The sequence below is a fragment of the Heptranchias perlo genome, chromosome 8 (assembly GCF_035084215.1).
Source record: "Heptranchias perlo isolate sHepPer1 chromosome 8, sHepPer1.hap1, whole genome shotgun sequence".
NCBI lineage: Eukaryota > Metazoa > Chordata > Chondrichthyes > Hexanchiformes > Hexanchidae > Heptranchias > Heptranchias perlo.
Window position 1 is genome coordinate 35,312,150 of NC_090332.1, and position 13,454 is coordinate 35,325,603.

The window sequence follows — 13,454 nt, forward strand, 5'->3', positions numbered from 1 at the left end:
GGAGAGGAGGGGGAAGGGGAGGGGAGGGTGGGAGGGGAGGGACGGGGGCAGGGGAGGTCAGGGCCAGGGAACCTGACATCTATCCATTTGTTTTCTGATTTGTTCAACCAAATCATTTTCTGTGCTACGTGACAGTCTAATCCATAAATTAACAATTAAAAGTATGAAGCAGCTACTCCATAGGTTATATTTAACGCAGTCTCCTTCACTTTATAATAATGTCCTTACCTCCTATGTGCTGATTTCACCCATAGGATCTCTCCACATTTACCCTACTGATTCCCTTCACGAATGAAAGAATTGGATTATGTTTCCACATCTTTTTCAATGAGAACAGAATGACCATTTTGGTCTTTTTTATATTTCAATGAGCTAAGAACTAAAGTTATCTTTGTTGTTTCATTTAAATTCAGTAAAACACCTTTCTGTCTCTCTTTAATACTGGAGTAAGTTAAAATGAATGGATGAAAATTGTGATGGGTACAATATACATTCCCCACATACAAAGCTCTGCCTGGGTGTGTTAAAGATGAAAATTTACCCCATAGTGATCAAAGTTGGATATATGTATCGCTGGGATGCTGATACGATCCCGTTGGTATCCTGCTGGGTGTGCTAGGTTAAAATTACATCCATTATTATGTCTTTGTCACCAGAAATGAGACATGAGAAATTGGAGGAACCTTTATTGACTTGATAGTAGGAACAATGTGAAGCTACACTGAGCTCATCTCTAAATTCAGGAGTTCATGGGGGTCATATAAGAATATTATTGGAGGAGAAAGAGTTAAATGAGGGACAGTCTATCTAAATACTGTTAATATATATCAGAACAAAAAGTCAATAGAATACAGAAGATAATGGCAATGTATTGTGCTGTCATTTCATATTTCAAGGATTTAAAGGAATACTTTTAGATTGTGGCAAACAGCAATCAAGTCTCTAAAATGACATTTTTAAATATAGCACTGAATAGTAGACAGATAATGCTCTTGGCATGTTCTGATTAGTTGGCCAGCCGGCATTTAGCTCTGACATTGAAGAATACTGCTGAGATGTGAAAGTGACATGAGACACCTCTACAATTATAATGCAAATCAACAATCTGCTGTGCAAATATTACCTTTAGTCATAAATTCACTAAGTCAATTCATAATGCTGGTCAGAATTCAACAATAGATCTCCTACTGCAAGACAGGAAAATAGCACAACTTATTATAATCTGTTGTATTCACCATTAATTGGCTAACAAGCTAGGACGATGTAATGACACATTACTGAATGACATTTGTCTTCCTAATGAGTTTACTCATAAAAACAAAATAAATGGATCCTTAAGCTATCTATCTTTGGCTATAAGTCAGTCTCCAGCTGGTTCTATGCTGGAATAGGAGATTTTATGCTGGCAAAGGCACCTAGCTATTGCCTCATACTTAATAAATTCTCCATTCTCTATTCCAATACTCAATGTCTTGAAGACTGAACAATGAGCACAAATTATGTTGTAAAAACATATATTTTTTAAGTTACTCATTGTTGGCAAGTTGAACAGGGTTTTTTTTTAATTCTTCAAAACAAACTCTTCACCCACATAAGTGGTTACTGAACTGTAACCAGGGCTACGAATTGTTAAGAGAAACCGAAATACAACTTTGATATTGATCGGTGTGAAAAGGAAGAGTTAAAGCCTGTCATGAAGAGATGCATCAAGAAAGGAGAGAAAGAAACAGTGAAGAATTGAATGGGAGAATAAACGCTGGTGTCACATCCAAGCTTGTGGGTTCCTTCTTTCAGCGGTTACTGGTGACGGTCGTCAAAGAGGCATCCCGATGCAGCTCGCCGCACTTCATAGTCAGTGGGTGAGTAGGGTTCTTCAGCCTGGTCACAATATCACAGACAATGATTTATAGGAAACATGCAACAGACTGATATTAAAGATTCTAAAATATGTAAGATTATGTTGTCGAGGCAAGTGAGTCAAAAAATCTCAGAAGGATTATTTTTAGAGCACTTCTTCAACATACAAGTGATAGGCCCCTTTCCCATGCAAATCGGGGTCTTAATGATGTGGTTAGTACCCCAGTTGGAATTTTAAAGAACACGTGGGCGGACATGCTGCTCCGGCATTGAGTATTGGCATTCCGATCAAAAAAGAGCCTGGAAAATTGATTATTTTTTTGTGGAGCCAGGAGGAGCAGGAGTGCTTCTCCTGGCTCCACAAAAATACTGTGGTCCGCTGCCAGCCCAGCCTCTCCCCATCCATCCCGAGAACCTACCTCCGGGCCTCTGCTAGCATCCCAGCTGGCCAATATTCCTGAGGCCGAAGTGCAGCGAGCTGCATGGGATGCCTGTTTGACGTCCGCAACTCACCTGCCAGGGCCTCAAGATTGCAGCCGGCTCTTCGCTGCTGGAATGGGGGATAGTCGATCAGCGCAATCTACCGGTCAACTGCCCAAAAGTCAAAAATGGACCTCTATGCTTGATACAGCATATTGTAACAGCCTTTTTGGCACAGTTTATTCTTGATTCCAGGACTTATCTTCTCCAAACAGGTTGGGTTCATTCTTCAGACTTTTATCTACAAGGATAACTGTTCCTTCCTTGGTTAAATTGTCCTTATAGTAACAAAAAAAGTTTACAGATATTTTATAAGTTCTTCTAGCATAAAGATAGAAATTCCAGTTGGTGAACGCACTTTTGGTGGTGAAAAATAGGTGAGCTAGTACCAGTAAATTCCAAGTTTGAAAACTTTTCAACTCCCCTTGGGTTTTAGAGTGCGCATAATTTCTGGCCTGGTTGTCCGCCATCATTCTTCGCACTCAAACAGAATGTATGACAGCTTCATTACATTAACATTGAAATGAGGCATAATGAAGCTGCCCAGGAGTTTTTGTTTTCTCACCTTGTTCTCAACCGGCATCAATCTTGCTCATTTGGAATGGCTATGCCAGGCGTTCGTACAAGACACATTCAGGTAAGTGTCTCTGAGTTCTGAGTTTCCCCTTTAAGGAACCTTCCTGTCTGCAGGTGCACAATAAAGTAGGCCAAAACACAATCACCAACACAGCCCTCAATGCCCAATCTTTGCTCTGCTGCTACCTTATTCTGCACAATTCAAAAGAAACTCTCTGGATAAAGTTCAAATTTATTATGACCAATCTATTACTCTATTTGTGTAGTAATTCACTGTTTCTTCCCTTGTTGTTTACCCTTTGTGCCAGTGTATTGTGTGCATTTTCTAACTCCGGACCTGTGATTTCTTCTAGTTGACTCTCCAGTTGAAGGAATAAGTGTAGTGACTAACTGCTGGGCCTCAGTTGAATTCAGGTATCCCTCTAGCTCTTTGTGCTGGTTCGTGAGGTGACCCTGTAACTGCTTCTACCACATCCACTGCTGCAGTGGATGACTGGTCTTGACTGCTTTCTGGCACATTTAAGAGTAAATTTTACATATACGCACTCACAGAGTGGAGCTTCGGCCACCAAGCGTGCACATTAGAAATTTAGGTATAGAGATCCGGGGGGCTCTCAGATGTTCTGTCCATCCAAATGAATGGCCAGGAATTCATAACATTTACCCACTACTATCATTTTTACTGAGGGGCTGGGTAGGTTGGATGTGGCATCGCCTTGAGAATCCGTAGCTTCATCCATGCCTAAAGCAGCCCTAGTTGCTGCTGGACACTTACTGGGAATTATCACTGATCTGCATAGGAGAAGATCTGAGGGTAGTAATGAGTTTGGTGAATACCAAACGCAAGGTTCTTTCAATCACATCCCCCAACATTTTCAAGTTGGACAAGACAGCTTGTTGTAAATTGGAGCTCAAGGCATCCACAAGTGCTTATTCTATTGTGCATAGAACCTGTACCATGTGATTCCACTGCTCACGCCTGTGGAGTTGCCGCATACTCCTTCATGGACTGCAGTCCAGAAAAGCCTTCCTTACATTCCTTGCTGCAGAAATGTGACTAGTGGACTCCTCCACACTCATAACCAGACTTTGCAGGCTGTTTTGAATAATCTCAAGTGACTGGTGTGCCTGATCCTGCTCAGTCAGCAAACTTCTTTTATATGCACGCCCTGAGAGATCCAAATTATAGCAGTGGAAAGAGAAGACTTCAGCAAGGGTGAACAGGCAGTGGAAACAGTATTGGTAGAACTAAAGAACAGTAAAGGATGCAAGACTTTGGTGCGAGTTGTCTACGCACTTCGTGTAATGTAGTGGAGGGGTGTATAAATACGGAGATCAGGGAAGCATATAGCAGAAACAAAGTGGTTATAATGGGAGTTTTTAATTTTCACATAGACTTGGAGAAGAAGAACAGCTCAAATAGTCATGATGTGGAGATGCCGGTGATGGACTGGGGTTGACAATTGTAAACAATTTTACAACACCAAGTTATAGTCCAACAAACGTTCACCTGAGGAAGGAGGAAGCCTCCGAAAGCTTGTGAATTTAAAATAAAATTGCTGGACTATAGCTCAAATAGTAACAGCAATGAATTTCTAGAATGTATTCTGGACAGCTTTCTGGGGCAATATGTTTCAGAACCGACAAAGGATAAGGCCATACTAGAGTTAGTGATATGTAATGAATCAGAATTAGTTAACAAGATATAATATATAGCTCCCTTCTCTTAGTTAACACTATGGTGGTAATGGAACATTTTGCAAATAGTGACGGTAATATGATTGAATTTGATATTAGGTTTGAGAGGGAAAAGCAAGAGTCACAAAACAAAGTTTTAAATTTACGTGAAGCTATCCTCCACCCTCCTTCCCGGCACTTACCTGAGGTTGCTGCCGTCGAGGCAGATGATATGAAATTTGCTCCTGCAAAAGGATGAGCTGCCTGTGGAGGTGTGACAGGCACCGGCAGCTCACCTGGATTAATTAGATGAGGCCCAAGGCCCAATTTTGGATTGGTCTCTGGCCTCCCAGTTCAGGCATGCACTGCAACCGCATCGTGGCCTTCATGCCGACAAATTTTCACCCAATTGTCTGCTTGTCTGAATTCCTTAACTGTACAGTCAGCTTTCTTTTGACCCAAGTTTAACAGCCCACTTTATTACATTTCACAAACGAGCCAGTCTTTAAGTACAGTCTAGTGGCTATGGGCAACATATTATGATCTATTACTATTCACTTTGACACCTTCAAATTCATTTTAGTACTTGCTAATGTTATTGCAATCTGTGCCAAAATCCCAAATAATGGGTGTTTTCCAGTTTGCGGATCCTAATTTTAAAATGGCAGCCCATTTCTCAATCATTCTACAAATGAACACATTTATGACTATTGAAACGAGTAGCTAATTTTTTAAGTGCTAAGTTTTCCTGGAGTATAATATACAGCCTCTGGTTTCCACCTCCTGGAACTATTTCTTTCACTCAAAAATCTCACAAAATGTACAAATCAAATTTATGTGTCTAAAGGGAGATTGTTGCTGCAGCTGCTTCCAGAAGAATGAATAGGAACTGTGGTGTGAGTATAATGGAGTTAACATAGTTAGCTTTCGTTACTTTTTTGGACCAGGATGGAAACAGTTTCCTTTTAATATATCAGCAGAGCGTTGTGCAAAAATGTGAAGTTCATAGTGTTTCAATAACAGTGGATATTTAGGAAGTGGTGACAATGTGCAATCAGCAAAAAAGGAAGACAAGAATGTGTTGTGGTATTAATGCACTTACTTGAAACACATTTAAGTTACAAATATCACTGTGGTTTTTTGCATTTGTGCCCAGATTCCTAGTTATTCTGAGAAACCCTGCTGAGCTCAGGCTACTTTGGAAATGCAAAGTTTCATTGGAACGTGCACTTAGATCCCAGCTAAAAAAAAATTGGGATCACTGTCATTTTTGCTTAAACAAATAGTGGGTTTTGTAAAGGGTTGAAAGCAATCAATAGTGTTTCATTTGGAAAGGAAGTCTTCGCTATAGGATCCTTTAGTAACTGTGTGAACGGCCAAAGATCTTGGCACTCAAAGCCAATAAAAATTGGGGAAGTAGTCATTATCTCACTACAGATCAAGCCAGCCTGTCATCACATGTGCTAAAGATAAAGTGGTGTGCAGTATTGTTGGTCAAAGCACACAAATCATAGAAACAGCTTTGATGATGGACAACAGTGTAAACATCTATTGCAAAACATTAACAAAGACCAGAGGATTGAAAATGTTGCACCCCATTCAAAAAAGGGGAGAGGGATAAACCCAACAATTACAGGCCAGTCAGCCTAACATCGGTGGTGGAGAAACTTTTAGAGACAATAATCCAGGACAAAATTAATTGGCATTTGGAAAAGTATGGGCTAATAAATGAAAGTCAGCACGGATTTGTTAAAGGAATATCGTGTTTGATTAACTTGATTGAGTTCTTTCATGAAGTAACAGAGCGGGTTGATGTTGTGTATATGGACTTAAAAAAGGCATTTGATAAAGTACTACAAAATAGACTTGTTAGCAAAATTGAAGCCCATGGGATTAAAGGGCCAGTGACAGCATGGATACAAAATTGGCTAGGGGATAGGAAGCAGAGTAGTGGTGAATGGTTGTTTTTCAGACTGGGGGAATTATACAGTGGTGTTGCCCAGGGTCAATATTAGGACCACTGCGCTTTTTGATATAGATTAATGACCTGAACTTGGGTATACAGTGTATAATTTCAAAGTTTGCCGATGGCACAAAACTCGGAAATGTAGTAAACAATGTGGAGGATAGTAACAGACTTCAGGAGGACATAGACAGACTGGTGAAATGGACAGACACATGGCAGATGAAATTTAACACAGAGAAGTGTGAAGTGATGCATTTTGGTGGGGAGAATGAGAAGAGGCAATATAAACTAAATTATACAATTTTAAAGTGGGTGCAGGATCAGAGAGACCTGGGCTATACATACACAAATCTTTGAAGGTGGCAGGACAAGTTGAGAAGGCTGTTAAAAAAGCACATGGGATCCTGGGCTTTATTAATAGAGGCATAGAGTACAAAAGCAAGGAAGTTATGCTTAACCTTTATAAAACACTGGTTAGGCCTCAGCTGGTGTATTGTGTTCAATTCTGGGCACCACACTTTAGGAAGGATGTCAAGGCCTTAGAGAGGGTGCAGAAGAGATTTACTAGAATGGTACCAGGGATGAGGGATTTCAGTTATGTGGAGAGAATGGAGAAGCTGGGTTTGTTCTCCTTAGATCAGATAAGTTTAAGGGGAGATTTGATAAAGGTGTTCAAAATCATGAACGGTTATGACAGAGTAAATAAGGAGAAACTGTTTCCAGTGACAGAAGGGTTGGTAACTAGTGGACACAGTTTTAAGGTGATCGGCAAAAGAACCAGAGGCGACATGATGAAACATTTTTTTACGCATGAGTTGTAATGATCTGGAATGCACTGCCTGAAAGGGTAGTGGAAGCAGATACAATGGAAACTTTCAAAAGGGAATTAGATAAATATATGGAGGGAAAAATTTACAGGGCCATGGGGAAAGAGCAGGGGGTTGGGACTAATTGGATAGCTCTTTCAAAGAGCCGGCAGAGGCACGATGGGCTGAATGGCCTCCTCCTTTGCTGTTCCTATTATAATACTTTGATGAAGAGGTGTTCAGTATTGGCAAGATTTAACTTTTTGTCTGATTAGTTTGGCCTGAGAATGCATATTATTTAAGTTCCAACTTATTGTCAAGATTTTCCACAGTTGAGATTGATCGGATTGATGCCAGCCAAGCACTGGGAAATGAATACAGACTTATTTTTCATGCTTATGAGGCCTGTAGTTCTTTCTCTGATGTGATGGGGCGTTCAGAATGGCACATAAAATATTCTTCAATTCTTTTATTCGAACAAGAAAAGTCCTTATCCATCTTGTAGTGGTCTAATAAATTGTGATCTTACAGTAATTAAAATAAATGCTTATTTATAAGAAAAATGCACTTATTAAAACAGTGTCAGTGAGACAAAAGCAGGAACTTCCCAGTCAAAACATATTTGTAATATGAATTAACATCATTATAAAATTCTGCTTTCTATTCAGATCAGTAAGAAGCAAAGGTCACATATTTCAAATGTGACTGATCACACTTGTTTATAGTAATGCAGACTTTGCTCATACAGGCCATAAGAAGTGGCCACAGGCCCAGATGTGAGTGCAAATTTGAACAGTCTCTGTTTCCTTTCCATTTCAATAGCCCAGTCTGTACTGTAGCATGTTTTTTTTTTACCAACTCTCCACTGTCAATCTCCAGGATTAACCCATGTTGTTGCAAACCCAGCACAATATTCATCTCTTGGAGCCACTTTCCTCAGTGTAAATTAACGACAGGATCAGCACTGGTACAGGAGCTGCAATGTGCACTGTCCTTCCATGTAAACACGTGCGCCCACTTATTACTGCTGGAGTTTACGCTGGTCATTATCCTGCTGCAATGCAAAAGCTCAACATTATTCTGGCTGGCACTGGCTGTAACTTAAAGGGCTGTTACCACCACACTGCGGAATTATTGGGCAAGCTCAGTTCCTGGAAAAGCTGAGTACAAGCCGAACTGGAAGTTTTGTTAAATGTTAGTTGTCGGGGAATGTTTATATAAACTTTTGCAATAGGGCTTTGCATTTTTGGTTTGCATTTCAGCTTTATGTAAAGGAAAACTATTTTAGTCGCCAACACAATCAGTGTTCAATGCTGCACTCTGAGACGTACTTTTACGCACTATAAGGCGCACTATAATAATGCAAGTTATTTAAAAAAAAAATTTTTTTTTTATTCGTTCACGGGATGTGGGCGTCGCTGGCAAGGCCGGCATTTATTGCCCATCCCTAATTGCCCTTGAGAAGGTGGTGGTGAGCCGCCTTCTTGAACCGCTGCAGTCCGTGTGGTGACGGTTCTCCCACAGTGCTGTTAGGAAGGGAGTTCCAGGATTTTGACCCAGCGACAATGAAGGAACGGCGATATATTTCCAAGTCGGGATGGTGTGTGACTTGGAGGGGAACGTGCAGGTGGTGTTGTTCCCATGCGCCTGCTGCCCTTGTCCTTCTAGGTGGTAGAGGTCGCGGGTTTGGAAGGTGCTGTCGAAGAAGCCTTGGCGAGTTGCTGCAGTGCATCCTGTGGATGGTGCACACTGCAGCCACAGTGCGCCGGTGGTGAAGGGAGTGAATGTTTAGGGTGGTGGATGGGGTGCCAACCAAGCAGGCTGCTTTATCTTGGATGGTGTCGAGCTTCTTGAGCGTTGTTGGAGCTGCACTCATCCAGGCAAGTGGAGAGTATTCCATCACACTCCTGACTTGTGCCTTGTAGATGGTGGAAAGGCTTTGGGGAGTCAGGAGGTGAGTCACTCGCCGCAGAATACCCAGCCTCTGACCTGCTCTCGTAGCCACAGTATTTATATGGCTGGTCCAGTTAAGTTTCTGGTCAATGGTGACCCCCAGGATGTTGATGGTGGGGGATTCGGCGATGGTAATGCCGTTGAATGTCAAGGGGAGGTGGTTAGACTCTCTCTTGTTGGAGATGGTCATTGCCTGGCACTTATCTGGCGCGAATGTTACTTGCCACTTATCAGCCCAAGCCTGGATGTTGTCCAGGTCTTGCTGCATGCGGGCTCGGACTGCTTCACTATCTGAGGGGTTGCGAATGGAACTGAACACTGTGCAGTCATCAGCGAACATCCCCATTTCTGACCTTATGATGGAGGGAAGGTCATTGATGAAGCAGCTGAAGATGGTTGGGCCCAGGACACTGCCCTGAGGAACTCCTGCAGCAATGCCCTGGGGCTGAGATGCTTGGCCTCCAACAACCACTACCATCATCCTTTGTGCTAGGTATGACTCCAGCCACTGGAGAGTTTTCCCCCTGATTCCCATTGACTTCAATTTTACTAGGGCTCCTTGGTGCCACACTCGGTCAAATGCTGCCTTGATGTCAAGGGCAGTCACTCTCACCTCACCTCTGGAATTCAGCTCTTTTGTCCATGTTTGGACCAAGGCTGTAATGAGGTCTGGAGCCGAGTGGTCCTGGCGGAACCCAAACTGAGCATCGGTGAGCAGGTTAATTGGTGAGTAAGTGCCGCTTGATAGCACTGTCCACGACACCTTCCATCATTTTGCTGATGATTGAGAGTAGACTGATGGGGCGGTAATTGGCCGGATTGGATTTGTCCTGCTTTTTGTGGACAGGACATACCTGGGCAATTTCCCACATTGTCGGATGGATGCCAGTGTTGTAGCTGTACTGGAACAGCTTGGCTAGAGGCGCAGCAAGTTCTGGAGCACAAGTCTTCAGCACTACAGCTGGGATGTTGTCGGGGCCCATAGCCTTTGCTGTATCCAGTGCACTCAGCCGTTTCTTGATATCACGTGGAGTGAATCGAATTGTCCGAAGACTGGCTTCCGTGATGGTGGGGATATCGGGAGGAGGCTGAGGTGGATTATCCACTCGGCACTTCTGGCTGAAGATGGTTGCAAACGCTTCAGCCTTGTCTTTTGCACTCACGTGCTGGACTCCGCCATCATTGAGAATGGGGATGTTTGCAGAGCCTCCTCCTCCTGTTAGTTGTTTAATTGTCCACCACCATTCACGACTGGATGTGGCAGGACTGCAGAGCTTTGATCTGATCCGTTGGTTGTGGAATCGCTTAGCTCTGTCTATAGCATGTTGCTTCCGCTGTTTAGCATGCATGTAGTCCTGAGTTGTAGCTTCACCAGGTTGGCACCTCATTTTTAGGTACGCCTGGTGCTGCTCCTGGCATGCTCTTCTACACTCCTCTTTGAACCAGGGTTGATCCCCTGGCTTGTTGGTAATGGTAGAGTGAGGAATATGCCGGGCCATGAGGTTACAGATTGTGCTGGAATACAGTTCTGCTGCTGCTGATGGCCCACAGCGCCTCATGGATGCCCAGTTTTGAGCTGCTAGATCTATTCTGAATCTATCCCATTTAGCACGGTGGATGGTGTCCTCAGTGCGAGGACGGGATTTCATCTCCACGAGGACTGTGCGGTGGTCACTCCTACCAATACTGTCATGGACAGATGCATTTGCGACAGGTAGATTGGTGAGGACGAGGTCAAGTAAGTTTTTCCCTCATGTTGGTTCGCTCACCACCTGCCGCAGGCCCAGTCTAGCAGCTATGTCCTTCAGGACTCGGCCAGCTCGGATCAGTCGTGGTGCTACCGAGCCACTCTTGGTGATGGACATTGAAGTCCCCCACCCAGAGTACATTTTGTGCCCTTGCTACCCTCAGTGCTTCCTCCAAGTGGTGTTCAACATGGAGGAGGACTGATTCATCAGCTGAGGGAGGATGGTAGGTGGTTTCCTTGCCCATGTTTGACCTGATGCCATGAGATCCAGAGTCAATGTTGAGGACTCCCAGGGCCACTCCCTCCTGACTGTATATCACTGTACCGCCACCTCTGGTGGGTCTGTCCTGCCGGTGGGACAGGACATACCCAGGGATGGTGATGGAAGAGTCTGGGACGTTGGCTGAAAGATATGATTCTGTGAGTATGGCTATGTCAGGCTGTTGCTTGACAGCTCTCTCAATTTTGGCACAAGTCCCCAGATGTTAGTAAGGAGGACCTTGCAGGGTCGACTGGGCTTGGTGTTTAGCCGTTGTCGTGTCCGGTGCCTAGTGGTCCGATGCCGGGTGGTCCGTCCAGTTTTATTCTTATTATGACTTTTTGTAGCGAGATTTTACAACTGAGTGGCTTGCTAGGCCATTTCAGAGGGCAATTAAGAATCAACCACATTGCTGTGGGTCTGGAGTCACATATAGGCCAGACCGGGTAAGGGCAGCAGGCTTCCTTCCCTAAAGGACATTAGTGAACCAGATGGGTTTTTACGACAATCCAGTAGTTTCATGGCCATCATTACTGATACTAGTATTTTAATTCCAGATTTTTATTTAATTATTTGAATTTAATTAATTAATTGAATTTAAATTCGCCAGCTGCCGTGGCAGGATTTGAAGTCATGACTCTGGATTTTAGTCCAGGCCTCTGGATTACTCGCCCAGTAACATAACCACTATGCTACCGTACCCGTTGTCGTCAAGTTATTTTGGGTCAAGTTAGGGCACCTCCTGACATTGGGCTGGAAGGAAATCACTTCTCCTTTCATGGGTACTAGGTGCATGACATCAGAAAGCATAAATGAGGAAAAAAATAAAAAAGAATGGGGACAAATATAAATCAAATATTGCAGTAAAAACGTCCTCATCAAAGGTGCAATGAACTAAGCTCCAACATTAAGAAAAAGCCTGAGAACTACGTATTGGTTTATAGTCCATGGGAACACGAATACTGATGTGCCTACTGGAACATTGTTGCTATGGTTTTTAAATAAATACAAATTCAGTATGACAAATCTGTACAAAATTTATGAATGTGTATATATAGTTCAAAAATGTCCACGCAATATCAAATACTCCACTAAAAACCAGCAAAAACAATTTTTTCTAAGAGTGCCAGTGCTATAAATAATGAACTTTTATGAAGTGATGCATTTTAAATGTATGATTTTAATGTTACTGGAATCTTTTGTGACAAATTTTGGGACACGTACCAAATTATCAAAAAGTGACATTTGCAAAGTTTCTTTGGGACATCTGTCTATTTAACCTTACCAGTGTAACGGTGTTGAGTAACTGAGCTGTTGTGTATTGTAAAAAAGTTGCCAAACTAAAACAATGAAATCTAGACAAATTCCCCATTCAAATTAAATTAAAACTGTAAATATTGGAAACGTACAACGTATTCATCAGCATCTGAAATGTTCATTTTCCTTTCACATTATGGCACCTGTAATGCATTTCTAGAGCTTTTCTGTTTATGCTTCACATTTCCAGCAATTGTGAACATTTGAGTCCTAGGGAGCAATTTTCAACTGCCACCCTCCTCTCCCATTACAGAGACGTGGTTGCAAGGTAACCAAGGTTGGGAACTAAATATTTCATGGTACTTGACATTTCGAAAAGAGAGGCAGAATGGAAAAGGAGGCGAGGTGGGGTGGGGTGGGGGGTAGCCCTGATAATAAAGGATGACATAAGGACAATGGTGAGAAAGGATCTTGGCTCAGAGGATAAGGAAGTAGAATCAGTATGGGTGGAAATAAGAAATAACAAGGGGCAGAAAACACTGGTGGGAATAATTTATAGGCCACCTAACAGTAACTGTACCATTGGACATAGTATTAATCAAGAAATAATAGGAGCTTGTAACAAAGGTAATGCAATAATCGTGGGGGACTTTAAACTTCAAAAAGACTGGACATATCAAATTGGCAAAGGCAGGCTGGAAGATGAGTACATGGAATGTATTTGAGACATTTTCCTAGAATAATATGTCATGGAACCAACCAGGGAACAGGTTATTTTAGATCATGTATTGTGTAATATGACAGGGTTAATTAGTAATCTCACATTAAAGGATCCTCTGGGGAAGAGAGATCATAATATGATAGAATTTCATTGAG